Genomic DNA, 15,420 nt, shown 5'->3' on the forward strand with positions numbered 1-15,420 from the left:
ATACAAAAATGCCTTTGTGTTATGGTAAGGAAAATGGGAAGAAAAATAAAAATGCATGGAAGTTAAGCAACAATGATACATGAAATATTATGCAAAATTAAAAGATCAAAACTATATCTGAAAAGAAGAGATTACATTATAAATTTCATGCTTACAGTTGGTGGTGATACTGTTGCTAAGATGATTTTGAATATGTAGATATAATATAATAATATTGAAATATCATGTCAACTATCAATTAAACAAATAAAATTCTTGGCCCCAATAAAATTGTGTATGTAAAAAAAATCAGTATTTTACATAGTCTATACATGGGACAAATTACTTTAAATATAAAAATATATTCAAGTTTGTGTTTATCCTGAAAGGTCCAATTAAGAGTGACTATTTTCAGAAGTCAAAGCTTTGAAAACCCAGTTAATAATAGCTTTTAAATGAACTTTTAAATCTTCTTACTAAAAGCTGTTACATCTGTTTCCTCTAATAAGATCTGGTTTTCAGGCATGAGCCTTCTTTAGGTACTCTTTCCTATCTGTCTCTATGTAAAGCCTCACTGCACTGTAGGTATTTTCAAGCAGAGTTGTTAAATGTTCATTAAATTTGTGCAAAAAAAAGACACTTAGTAAAACATTCATGGAAAAATCTCTTTCTTGGTTGTTTTTGTTATTACAATAAAATAGTCAAATCAATTTAAAATGAACACTCTACAATCATATTTTCTATTTTGAGGATATTAACAAAAATATTTCCAATATTTCAATCTCTAATTTATAAATTAATTTTTAAATGCTGAACACACAAGAACATAAAGAGCTAAATCAAATTAGAAGATGAGATGAGATACCTTCGCATTGACAGTGGTGGGGGTCTTTAGACAATATTCTAGACAGATGGACAGGAGTAAATCAAAGAACAGTAATAATTCAGCATGTTTTCTTTGAAAATAATACATGGGTTTTCTCCTCATGTACCATATCTTTTAAGTCATAAAATTGTTGGATGAAAAATAAAATGTTCCTGTTTATCTAGGTCATCTCAATGATGACACTGAATCAAATATACAATCATGTGGTGGAATTCCATCTCACCAAGATACTGATTTATCTGACCTCAACCATCACATCACCATGTAATCTTATGATGAAAAAAAATTACCTAAGGAATAGAATAACACAAGCTAATAAATGCTATTATGTTCATTAGATGAAATGTTACAGAATATTAAAAAAATCAAAGACTTTCATTTTAGGTTATGATTGTATTGATTACTAATATTTCACCAGTATCCACAAGTCAAATGTGAATGATAAAAACACTAACCCTTTGACTGTTCTCTAGCTTTGTCAGTAGGTCACACGTGCAGATTTGAGCAAGCTTTCTGCACACAGCCCAGTCCATTGCCGTTGTGTACAGAGAGCACTGATGATCCCTCTTCTCCCCTAGCACCTCATTCTACCTCTAAACACATGATTGACCAAATGTTCTTTTATAGTTATTATTTTTAATCAATTTATCCAATTTTGATATGAAAATAAGCCACATCACCCTCTTTTCTACAGCTCATTGCAGTTCACTTGTGAGATATTATAAAACCTTATAGAACGTGACATACAGTACTATATAAAAATTAACCGTCTAATGAGATGATAGAAGATTTATTTCCTAATGTCCTACAGGAAAATCTCACAAGAATGAAGAGTCCTCAGGGTAACTGAGATCTAAGAGCCTCATTTCCTGAGGGACTGCTAAATTGTATGATACAGAAGTGCTTTTTATAAAATCAGACTTTTGTTTGTATGTGCATGTTTATACACTACACTCCCCACATTTATTATTTTTAATATTACATCCAGAGTATTTTTAATAGATGGCTCCAATGCTTGAATGCTTATCATGAACCCACCTTTTGAAATCACTGTTGCATAATTCTGAGTTTATTTCAGTTTGATATGAAAGATGAAAATGTAAGATGAAAAAAAGAGAAGTCTGTTTTGGACACATTGGCCTTAAGAGAAATGTGATAACCTACAAAGTTATGGTGTCCTCTCAGTTTATTTGCATAACACCATATCTTGTCAAACACAGCACAAGAGTTTAAGAAGATACTTCAAATTTAATTACAGCTCTACCACGTAGCCCTTCTTTGTGAACTTGTATTATAGATAATTTAATCTCTTCTACAAGATAACTAATGGCTTTTGCTTAATTTAACAATTATGGCAATGAATAAAATTATGGGGACTTGTTTTTATAAGTGTAATTTTTATAATATTGAATGTTATAATTTTAGACCTTTAGAATAAGTTCCTTAAGTTGGGATTGCTCATTCAAAATAAACACTATATTTATTTGTTCAGTATATCAAATAAGTTTTCTACATGGATTTGGTCAATTCCCAAGAACAATGCATTATTTGCATTTCTTAACATCCAATAAGGTAGTGTGGGTTTTTATCATTTAAAAACAGTTCTATTGCAGTGACAATTGAGACTCATTTTACCTTTAAAAGTTTCTTTAATTTTTGAGTTTCTAATATAATTACATAATTTCAGCCTTCCCTTTCTTTTGTATAAATCCTCTCGTATACCTATTATTGATCTTTTCAAATTTATGGTCTCTTTTTCATTAATTTTTACAAGCACACTATCATGGGCATATACATATATGTTTCCTAGTACAACATGCTCAGTTTGTATAATGTTACTTATATGTATGTTTTCAAGGCTGAGCATTTATTTGGTAGTGTATCACTAATTGTATTTCTCTTCCCTGGGGAAGACTATTCTGCCTGCTTTCAGCATTCTTTAGTTGCTCATAGTTCCTAATCTAGAGTTGAGGCCTCGTGGGCATTCCCCAGTTCACAATAGCATATCTATTGTTGTCCTTGCTCAGCTCATGTTTAGGTAATCAGGTTGGTGAGAAATGGGTATGGCTTTTGACATTGCTAGGAGACAGTCTTACAGGAAACTCCCTGATCCTCTGGCTCTTAGAATCTTTCTGCCCCTATATCTAACAATGTCCCCTAAAATTTGGGTGAGCAAGTAGTTCTGTAGATGTATCCACTGGACTCCACATCTCTGTATTTTGATTGGTTTTGGTTTTCTGTAGGGTTCTAAGTTCTTTTGCAAATAGAAATCTCCTTAATTAAGGGTGAGGACTATACTTAGTTCTGCCCAACTATGATGCCCATGAGCCTGAATAATACACAGCACAATGACCCAAACAGTATACGTACTCTGGATTACCTTGCAGCAATCAACAACTTTCAAATTGGACTTCAGACATGCTCAACAAGAAAAAATTCATGTCTGGCACTGGAAAACTGGCCAGTTCTCAGGACTAGTGAAGCCATGGATCCTGGAGAACAACCTGTGACCACTACTACATTCTAAATATTTGTTATTTTACATTTTATTTCTGCAATCGTGTATGGCATAGCATGAATAGTAAAAACCCAGAGACAGATATTGGGGTTCTGGTTCTCAAAAACCAGAAAACCAAAGCAGCCAACCCACTAGAGAAGTCTTACCTCTACCAAGGCTGGGCGACCATAGACTAAGCAGACCGAGCCTCCTTCTCCTCTCATTTTATATTCCTTCTAGTACTGGGATTAAAGGTGTGAGGTACCACCACCTGAATTTGTTTCTGTACCTATCTTGAATAGCTCACAGTGGCCTTGAACTCACAAAGATCCACCTACATCTGTCTCCCAGATCCTAGGATAAAAGTATGTGCCACCATTGCCTGACCTCTAGGGGCTTAACTTTGCCAGCCTGGTATTCAGGGAAGCTTTATTTATTAAAATATAAATAAAATATCACTATAGTATGGACTGAACATATTTAAATGGAAAAATAGCCTTATCTTGTGTCTACATGTTTATAATTACTTTTTGTCTATGTTTCTTATCAGTCTTTCACTCACATATTTTTATACTTATATACCAGCAGTGTTAGCTTTACATCTGTGACTTATTCTATATTTCCTACTTTTGCTACTCATGATGCTGGTAATAATGATACTGCACTGTAATGTTTTTAAAAGCTATTTATTTTATATAGTCAAAAGTATCTTTGTCTTCCTGCTTGGAATATGAATATTTAGAAGTATTTTCCTTATATTAAACTAATGGAGAAATCAACTTATATTTTCTTTTTTTGTCTACATGTATATCTACACATCACAGAAGGTGGTATCAGATTCCATGGGACTATAGTTGTAGATGCTTATGAGCCACCATGTGGGTTCTGGAAGCTGAACTCCAGACCTCTGGAAGAGCAGCCAGTGAGTGCTCTTAGTAACTGAATCATCATCTTTCCACACCTACATTTTCTAATACTATTTAGTTCCCTACACACACATTAGTTTCTCAACCTACAGTCAATTATAAAACAAGTAAAATTTATCTCTTTTACAAATTGTTTACTGTTTTTCCTAATAGTTTTAGTTTAAAATCCACTTCCATCCCTACAATTTCCAAAAGCATCACATGCAGAATTCCATTGTCCCTAGAGTTTATTTACAGAATTTTAGTTTTGTTTCCTTTGGTTTGGCTATTCCTGCTCCTTTAGCCTGCTGTGTTCATTATGGGCATGATGTGAACCCTGATAAGTATAGGTCTTCCTTTCAGCCTTTCTTTACAATGCTTATAAAAAGAACAAGATATAGTTCTTGAACAATCTTTTAATAACAGGAAGAATCTTAATGCATAACTTGTATTAGATCCTAAGAACTTCATTTACATAGAATATTTTTGCAGGTAGAAATGATTTACATGGGTATTACAAGGATATTCTTTACTGAAGCTGTTTCAATATTACTTGTTTATTTAGTGGGTTCATTCCTAATTGGAATCTTTTAAATCCAAGGACGATTCTATTAGAATTTCAAAGTAAAACCTCTAGCTTTTTAGCATCTGCTCAGAGGGTAATGGAGGAAAAAAGAGAAAACAAAAACATGGCGTTTGAGTTACCAGGCTGGAGGTCTGTCAAGTGATAGAATGTAGCCACATAGTTGTGAAGGAGGTTTTAGAGAAAGCACAAGGAAGCCCAAAGTATCAGGAAGAGCATACTTTGGTTTGGTCAGAATCATGAAGAGAAATAAGAGAGATGATAGATAGATGATGGAAAGATAGATAGATAGATAGATAGATAGATAGATAGATAGATAGATAGATAGATAGATGATAGATAGATAGATAGATAGATGATAGATAGATGATAGATAGATGATAGATAGATGACAGATAGATAGATGATAGATAGATAGATAGATAGATAGATAGATAGATAGATAGATAGATAGATAGATAGACAGACAGACAGACAGATAGATAGATAGATGTTTGAGTCAATTTTCTGAAAGGTGGGCTGACCCAGTTAAACCTCATTATCTCTTTGCTTGTAGGGAATGAGCTAGGGTTGAAAATTATGAACAGAAAAAAATACATTATCTTGTGAAATAATTATTTCATAGTAGAAAGTAAAAATCTCCTTTCTAGTAGATTTAAGTTCGTTGCTAACTTAAAGTTCATTGTTATATCAGCTGTATTAAAGGGAAAATGGCCAGGGTTTGTCTGGGTGGACACTCTTCCCCCAGTATCTTTAATAGCAATGGACTTGGGCTGCAGTTAAGTTCAGATTTACTGATTGTACTGACAATTTGTACACAGGGCTTGTAAAACTATAGCTGTGGTAGTAAGACCTCTATTAATAATTGGGATAGTAAGAGCTATGAAAGATGTGAGCAGTCCTTTAAGATCTTTAATAAAATATAGAATTATGCTTTCTCAAAACAAGAATTTCCACTGTATTCTCAGTGACCAATAAGAATGTGGCTGTATTGGTAGATTTTTAAAACTGTAAGCAGTGACTTTTCATTTGATTAGGTGATATAAATACTGAGTATACATTGATATAAATGCCTTCTTATGTTGTGGAATTTACATTTACCTTTTTATTCTTTTACTAAGCAAGCTAAGTAGATGCAGGAAGAGCAAACAAAAGAAAATACTGGCATTACTACTATGATCAAAACTTAATAAATTTAAAATAAATAAACATCATATAAATAAAATTTTTATTTCATTATTGTCTTTCAGGGAAATAATTTTGAATTATAAATATTTTTTAAAATTTCTTTTTCTTTACCCTTCTCTCATACAATACATCTCAACCTCAGTCTCTCCTTCCTCTCCTCCTCCCAGTTTTGCCCCATGTGCCCTCTCCCCCGATCTACTGCTTCTTAATTTCCCTTCAGAAAAGAGCAGGCTTCCAGTGATATCAACAGAACATAGTATAACAAGATACAATAAGACTAGATTGTTGGATAAGGCAACCCAGATGGAAGAAAAGGGTCCCATTTACATGCAAAGACACCCACTACTCCCACTGTTAGGAGTCCAAAAAATCCCCAACCTAAACAAACACAGCATGTATGCTGAGGACCTAGCAAAACCCAAGCAGGCTTGGTGATTGCCTATGAGCCCTGCCTGGTAGATTTTGTTGGCTGTATTCACCTGGTATCCTGGATCCCTTAGGTTTCTACAATCTGTCCTCCCTCTCTTCTGTGTGGTTACCTGAATTCCACCTAATGACTATCGGTCTCTGCATCTACTCCCATCTGCTGCTGGAGGAAGCCTCTCTAATGACACTTGGGCTAGGGACCGATCTACACCATCATGAACAAATTTTGAGTATTTATTATCTCCATGCCTATACTCATGTGTCTACTGACAGTCATTCAGCACATTTTGAGTTTTTTCTTTATATTGGCCAAACTGTATCTTCAATGTCCCAAACAATATTACATTTATTCTTGATGTGGGATTCCCCTCTGTATGCTGTGAATACCATTGGTTGTTAAAGAAACTGTTTTGGACCTATAGTAGGGCAGAACAGAGGTAGTCAGGGAAAACTAAACTGAATGCTGGGAGAAAGAAGGCAGAGTTAAGAGATGCCATGTAGCCAACAGAGGAGAAAGATGCGAGCTGCCAGCTGGAACCTTGCCAGTAGGCCACAAGCCTTGTGCTAAAAAAAAAATAATAGAAATGTGTTAACTTAATATGTAAGAGCTTGTTAGGAATATGATAGAGTGATTGGCTGAACAATTATTTAATCAATACAGTGCCTGATGAAGATAAATACAAAAGTCCTTAACAAAATTCTGGGAAAATTGCATTTTATAAAACATTTAAGTAATCAAATGCTGTGTTGTATTGGTTTCATTCTACAAAGGAAAAAGGGGTTTTACATATACAAAATATCACATGAGTCAAATCAAAAATTAAAATCACACGGTTGTCTCAATAGATCAAGAAAATTCCCTTTAACAAAATTTTACATCCCCTATGATAAAATATCTGAAAAAGATAAGAATAGAAGACTACAAAGATATATGTGATAGACCAATAGTCAATATTATACTAAATGGACTAATACTGAAATGTTCATCTAAAACCAGGAACAAGACACAGTTACTCACTATCCTCTGTTCAACATTATGATTGGCTTCTTAGAACACTAAGTCAAGAGAGAGGAAGTAAATGTCTACAAATAGAAAAAGCACTAAAATTACTCCTAGTTGCTAATGATTATATTTTATACATGATGAGCAAATCTAGTAAAATAGCAGAAGACATCAATATATAAAAATATGCAGCTTTTCAGAGAGTACAATATGATTGTAAAGCAAGTACATTTTAATAGATTTTTAAAACAAAGCAACAACAAAAATACTAACCATGAAGATGAATATGTATAATAAAATATACACTGGAGAAAAGTAATATAAGATATTAAAAATGCAAGCAGCAGTTTCCAATACTATACACATGCTTTTAAATTTCTTAAGATTCCATCTGTATACTTTTGCTTATTTCCCAAGTAACAGATTACCTATGCTAGCACTTTAAAATATGTTTTCTATGTTATTCTTGTTTCAGTGGTTCAATGTGATGATTTTTTTCCTTCTTTTCTTTTTTCCCTTGGTCTTGAAGAGTCAAGGAATAAGAATAATAATATGGAAATACAGGTTCCAGAAATAAGAATGTTTTTTTTTTTTTTGATCTAGTCTATTCGGTGTTCTGTATGCTTCTTAAACCTTCATAGGAATATCTTTCTTTAGGGTGGGAAAGTTTTCTTCTATAATTTTATTAAATATATTTTCTGGACGGTTGAGCTGTAATTCTTCTCCTTCACCTACCCCTAATATTCTTAGGTTTGGTCTTTTTATTGTGTCCCAGATTTCCTGAATGTTTTGTGATGAGAATTTGTTGGATTTGCTGTTTTCTTTGATCAGTGCATTTATTTTCTCTATGGTATCTTCAGAATCCGAGATTCTTTCTTCTATCTCTTGTATTCTGTTGGTTATGCTTGTTTCTGTAGTCTCTATTCGTTTACCTAGATTTTCCATATCCAGCCGGCCCTCGGTTTGTGTTTTCTTCCTTTCCTCCATTTCAGTTTTCGAGTCTTGAACTGTTTCCATTATCTGTTTGATTGTTTTTCCTTGGTTTCCTAGGATATCATTTATGGATTTACTCAATTCTTCGAACTTTTTGTTATTCTTCTCATCCATTTCTTTAAGGGAGTTTTTCACCTCCTGTTTAAGGGACTCTATCACTTTCATAAAGTCAAAGAATGTAGAAAGAAAGAATTATAAAGTTGTAAACCTAGGAGAATGAGAGCAAACTGCCAGCAGCTTTCTCAGCAACTTAAGGATTAACTATTAACAGTGGACAGCCTGGTTTTACAACCCGCAGCTCTGTCTACACGGCTGAAACAGCCCTCTTCAAACAGAGTCTGCCTTAGATACTCCCAGCCATTCATGACCAACAACAGATGCGAGTTGAGTTAACCTTTAAATTATGGAGTGTACTGATTGGTTGTGCATTATCTCATATCCTTTCCTGCTATGCAAAACTGGCAGTATCAGAGGAGTGAAGAGCTTTGGTAAACACCATCAGCAAGTGCCAGGAAGAGACATTGAACTAAGTACAAACAGTAGTTTAACTGAAAATCCCTGCTAATGGAAAAGCATATTGTATCTGAGTTTTACCTCGAGATTGTAAAAATTCTTTTGCTCATGCCTAATGCTTGCTGTTTCTTACTATGAAAAGAGGAGTTCAGAAACCTCCTTTTGCCACAGCTACAGAAGTCAGATTTCTGACTGTGGTCACAGCTATGACTAATAAGTTTTGTGTGCCCCATGGAGATTTCTTTTTCTTTTTCCTGGAATAGCATTTGCTTCTGATTTACACGATTTGGTGGACTGTGCTCCATCTTTGCAAGACCTCATGGACCCAACAGTCTAACATAAAATTACATATAAATGTGAAATAAAATCATCTTTCTAAAGTAAATGAATGCTAGTAAGGATGCAGGGTGAAAGGAACCCTGACATATTGCTGGTATGAATGTAAATTAGTACACTCACTATGTAATATAGAAAGGAGTCATTGTAGTCGGAGGGTATTCATTTGTTCTTGGCTGCTCTGACTCTAAATAATCACACAGAAACTATATTATTTGCAATACCATTTTGTCAATAGCTTAAGCATATTGCTAGCTGGCTCTTATATCCTAAACTAATCCATCTCCATTAATCTGTGCATCACCACGAGGTCGTGGCCTACTTGTAAAATTTCTGTGGGCTCCAGTGGAGGCGTCTTTCCCTGACAGAGGCTACATGACTTCTCACTGACTCTGCCTACTCTCTCCTACTCTATCTGTTTGGAACTCCTGCCTTGCCCTATTCTGCTAAGCCAGTGGCCGAAACACATTTATTCATTAACCAATAAAAGCAAAACATAGACAGAAGGACTTCCCACTCCACATCACAAAATAACTATAAATGTAATCAAACTGTTTACCAGCTAAACCACTCCAAAATATACATCCACCAGTGTCAGTCACCTACAAGATATGAATAAATAGCCATGTTTATTGTAATACTTTTCACAATATCTGTATCACAGAGTCAGCCTAAGCAACTGTCAATAGGGAGATATATTGAGAAACCATAGTAGATAAACATAATTAAGTAGTTTTCAGCCACCCAGAATAAAAACATCATATTAGTTTCTGCAAAATGGTTAGAACTGGAATTTGTCATATAAAACAAAAAGCTAGAATCCAAAGACAAATGTCACATGCTTTTTGTCATATATGGGAAAGTAAAATGTTTATATGAGAGTCCAGACAAGGAGTTACACAATTATTCTGATAAATATATATAACCTATAAATATACTTCAATTACATGTATGTGTATGTCTCTGTGTGAGGTTATAAATATAAGTTTAGTCCCTATGGAGACCAGAAGAAGGTGTCAGACCTGAGGAGCTGTAGTTACAGGTGGTTGTGAGCCCTGCAAAGTGGGTGCTGAGAGCACAGTTCAAATCCAAAGCAAGGGAAGAGCCTACTTGTACCTGGTCTTAACTATTAAGTATGGAGCCTGCTCTCCAGTCCCTATAAATGTAGCTTGGATAGGTATATAAAGCCAAAACCTCCACTTAGCTGTTGAGGATATAAGAAACAAGAGTTCTGATACATTGCTGTTGGCAATTGCTTGAATCTCATAGAGAAATTTAGTTTGGACGAGCTCATGGTTTACTCCTTATTCAGAAATTCTAATTTGAGGACTTCAAAATTTGGAATATATTCTGTGTTGTAGGGATTTAGCAGAGTCACTGTATCCGGGTAGACATTAGAGTGAACAGATGTTTTTAGAAGTGTTTTGATATTGAAGAATCCTTGTGTAAAATGGTGATTGTTTCCCGTGGTCTGTAGAATTGTTCTGCTGAAGGGGCATCTCAGCCTTCCCTTGACTTTGGTCACAAGGTACCTCAGTCACACCTGAGGCTCTTGTATTATTGTGTATTGCAAATGATACATAATAAAGGACTAGAATCACGAAGGCACGTGATGTTCTCCTTCAGTAAACTATGTAAATTAGATTACGGACCTTGGTATGAGGAAATACTTTGTGTAAGAATCATTAAATAGGTCTTTGTATGTTCTGGGTTCAGTTCATCAGAAGAGGCTGGACCTTCCTGCTGCCACATGGGCCTTAAAATTTCTTCTTGGAGAACCTTTGTCTTCTTTCTACAACAGACCTGTGCTGCTGCTGTGCAATCCGACAATTCTGTGTATTTTTTTGAGAATTTCACACATGTATAAAATGCATTGTAATCATATTCCCTCTCCTGCTCCTTCTAAATATCCCTCTAACGAAGTATCTCCCAAATTCATGCCCTCTTCTTTTTCTTTTTACAATCCTCTGAGTCTAATTAGTTATGCTCATATGAACATGAACTTGAGTTTTTAAAGTATCACACAGTTTTAGACATTAGTGTACTGTTCTAATTGTTGAAATTAACAGATCTCTAAGAGAAAAATGGTACTTCCTTACAAAGAAGGACCATGCATCTGTAACTAAGTATGAAATCCCTCCACGGACTTATGTGATGATGTGGTTGACAGAATATATTGCTAAATAAGTCAGATGAAACAGAGTATTTGTAGAATAACACACTATTATAAATAGTGTGTTAAATAACACAGATTAGAGTTAATTGGTCTACAACAGGTTATCTTTTTACATTTTAAATTATAAGTTTTTATAGCATTTGAAATAGTCTTTATTTTGTCTGATTTTAAACCCAGAGCTGTGCAACTATAATTTCAAATATGGACATATTGATATAAATCAGACAGCATTTTGTAACCAATATCTAGAATCATGACTTTAAAAAGTAAAGGTTTGTGCATATATTTCCATAGAAAGTACTTATGTGTCTAAACCTGGCAGTCCCTTAGGAAATGATGGTCTTGGTTTGCAGTCTCTCTGAGAATTCATTTCCAATAGGACACAGAGGTACGGAGACACAATGAATTTTTATATTGTGCTGCTTGCCACACTTAGCCAGGTTTGCAGGACTTCATAAAAGTGAGTTATAGTGCGTAATAGAAATATTAACTTCATGCAGCACCTTCCCACCAAGCAATAGATTGCCCAAAAATAATATCTCTAAGACAACGTGGAAATCCGTTATGAAGTGTAAGCTAGAATGGAGTGAGATGGAATGCTCCAACCATGCTCTTTGTTTGCCGGGATAATGGCTGGATTAGGCGAGCGTATATTTACCAGGAATCTACATATACAGCTGAGGAAAACTACTCAATCAATATAAGGCTAGTATTTTAATATATTTTTTTATAGAGAAGTTACTGTAAATTAGTACAAGTGAGATATATAGTGACTAATTAAAATTGACATTTTAAATAATGCAATTATACTTACTAGACCGTCATAGTCTGCCATATCATCTCATAGTGTAATTTGTGCTGCTATCCCTCTCAGTACAGATTGTGAGGGTGTGTGGTATATGTAACCGACGAAGTAGAACAAACCCGTAGTTTCTAATGAGGACATTCCATGGTAAGTGTTACATTATCAATCATGTGGTTATATTTTATATGAATACATTTGAGAATTCTAATTTCTCAAGTTGGAGGTGTTTGGTGGCTAGTTTCTTTATCTAAGGCTGATTCATCTGCCTAGAGTGTGCTGTCTTGAACACTCAGTTCTTCAGAAACCATTGAGAGGTCGGCCTATAGCATGCTGTTTCAAGTCTTCAATCCTTTAGAAACCATTCACAGGTCCAAATGCTCAGACTCCTGTAGGTGACAAAAGAAAGGACATTTATTTTCATTGTCATTTACTTCTTCATATATTTATTTCATATTTGTACTGTTTTCAAATGAATGATTTATGCTTCACAGGCCACAAAATGATTCTATTAGCATCATCAATGCAAAACACATAATTGTACTTAAAATACATTTTCTACTTAGAAAGTCTTAAATTATTTCATTATAATAACTTAAAAAGCACCTAGTTGGAAATCTTTCCCCAGAGATATCACTAATTCTTCATAGTAGGCATTCTCTACAAACTGACTTATATTTAGAATTTGAGTAAAGCTGTTTTAAAAAACAAAGTAATTTTAAAACTATGAGTTCTGAAAGTAGTCTCTCTTAGTTTGTTCCCTACAGTAATTTCAAGTCAGAATAGTGGTTTTTACGTATAATCTAAATCATAAGTATATAAAGTTGGCAAAACAGTGATATGTGTGGCGTGTATATGTGTGTGTATGTTTACATACATCCATACATATTTCTTAGTAGACAAGAGAGTGTCAGTATTGCTCATTGTTCTAGTGGTACCATGTGTGCCACCTAAAAGGAGTGTCCATTTCATTCCTATTGAATTCTGTACTTAAAAGTTACTATGGAATTTCTGTGAAATTTTTCCCTCTGTCCAAACTCACTTGAAACATGCTCATGCCTTTGTTTGCACACTAGAAAATAAACAAGATGTGCATTAGTAACATAACCATGCTCTGTTTTAAGAGAGTCACCCATATTGACACTTATATTCATAAATCAAATTCCATAATATTAAATTCATTTTTCTTGAGTTAGTTCTCTTGAGTAAAGAATATAAACATTTTAGATTTTCGTAACTCTTTATCCTTCCCTCCACTCCTTGGTTTTCTTAACATGTGTGAGAAAGCTACACATTTTCTATTTCTACAATAATTTCTTGTGTATCTCACACCATGTCTTATCCACCTAAAACTACAGAACTATGAAAATTATGCTATCCATAGGATTATCTATTGCTCTCCAAGGGAGCATCATCAAACTCTTCCAAATGAAATCACACTGGAAAATAAGTGATATCTGGGACGTCACCAGAGATGTGTAATTTGGATCATCATAAGAATAACAACTGACCTAACCTGTGTTTATTACATGAACACATCTTTTTAAAAAAGTATCATTTACCATAAAAAATCACTAAACATCAATTAGTTTTTTAAAATTAAATCAAATAAACTCAATACACCAATTATGGTTACCAACATATAGATGCGCTCATTAAAGCCAGATACAGATTGTTGCCCATGTGTCATTTTAATTCTACTGAACAATCTAAAATTTTAATCAAGAAATGTTATGCCATCTTAATTCCTGTGTAGTATATAGAATATATGCATCTTAGAAACTTTAAGGATATTGTAATTATTATCATACAAATTCTGGTTTTGACACTTCTAGGGCTATAAACATGGTAAAAATTATGGCAGATTTTTATGGAATCTGGTACTCAAGAAATAGAAGGTATTTGTCTTATGTAACTCAAATAGATGAATGAACCTGCATATGTACTTGAACCATTACTTTGCAATGTATAGGTTGTTATTTTTTCATAAAGATATTCTTTCTTCTCTAATACCCATCATGAGTCAGGGGAGAGTAATAGAATACCATATGAGAAAGGCTTTATGGTAGTAGGTTTAACTGACAACTCAGTTTAAAACTTTTGTTTGACCTTATTAAAATACATTATACAGTTACATTATTTTATTCTTTGACATTTTTCTTTCTTAGAAATTTCCTATATGTGTATTTTTAAACAATTAGTTTTATGGCTACTAGGAATACAAGAATATCCTATAAATAGTAAATCATGCTTAAGGCATTTCATAGTGTGTTCGGGACCTTTCTCCAACCTCCTCAGTTATGGATGACCCTGGGTAGTGCCGCAGAAATCAGGACACAGGGGATGCAGAGTAGGAGACACAACTGCATACTTTATTGCAAAGCCAGTGCTCTTTTTTATAATACTCAAATCACAATTCAAACTAGGTTCCCTTAATACATGAAAATAGTTTCATGGACTAGTCACTTGGTTGCGACTTATTTCGAGGGCTTTGTGCCCTAGCTAATCTAAACAAAAAGCTCGGTGTTATGGGAATAACTCTTGTTGTAATATATATGTAAAAACACCTCACCAGAAGACAAGCCACAACCTAATCAGAGCCTTTGAACTACAGTGCACATCTGTGTTCTCAAGGACTGATCATTGGCAAGGCACTCTACTGATGGGAGAGGTTTGCCTCCTCCCAACTTGGTTTGCCTCCTCACAACTTGGTTTGCCAAGCCTATCAAAAAGAATGCTACCTCAAGTCTCCCTTGTACAGAGTATCTATGCAGTTCAAAACCAGCACCCTACAATAGTGAAATTCTGAAATTAAATATCAAAAATTTAAAATATCACACACTTGAACAATAAACTAGGATAAATTATATTAAAAACACAAGCTCATATGCACATTAATGAAACTGGGGGGGGTTATATTTCAAATGACTGATATGCCTCCTATAAATATGTTCAGGCAGAAAATAAGAATTCTAATAATCATGCTGAAAAGGCAAAGGTCTAGCACATGTGATGGACTCTAAGATGATATTTATCGGTCTCTCTGAGGGTGGCTGATGGTGGAGGCTGACCGAGGAGCCAAGGATAATGGCGATGGGCTTGGTCTCTACGACATGGACGGGCTCTGTGTGAG

Source organism: Arvicola amphibius, chromosome 17, assembly GCF_903992535.2.
Source record: "Arvicola amphibius chromosome 17, mArvAmp1.2, whole genome shotgun sequence".
In the NCBI taxonomy this organism is placed as follows: Eukaryota; Metazoa; Chordata; class Mammalia; order Rodentia; family Cricetidae; genus Arvicola; species Arvicola amphibius.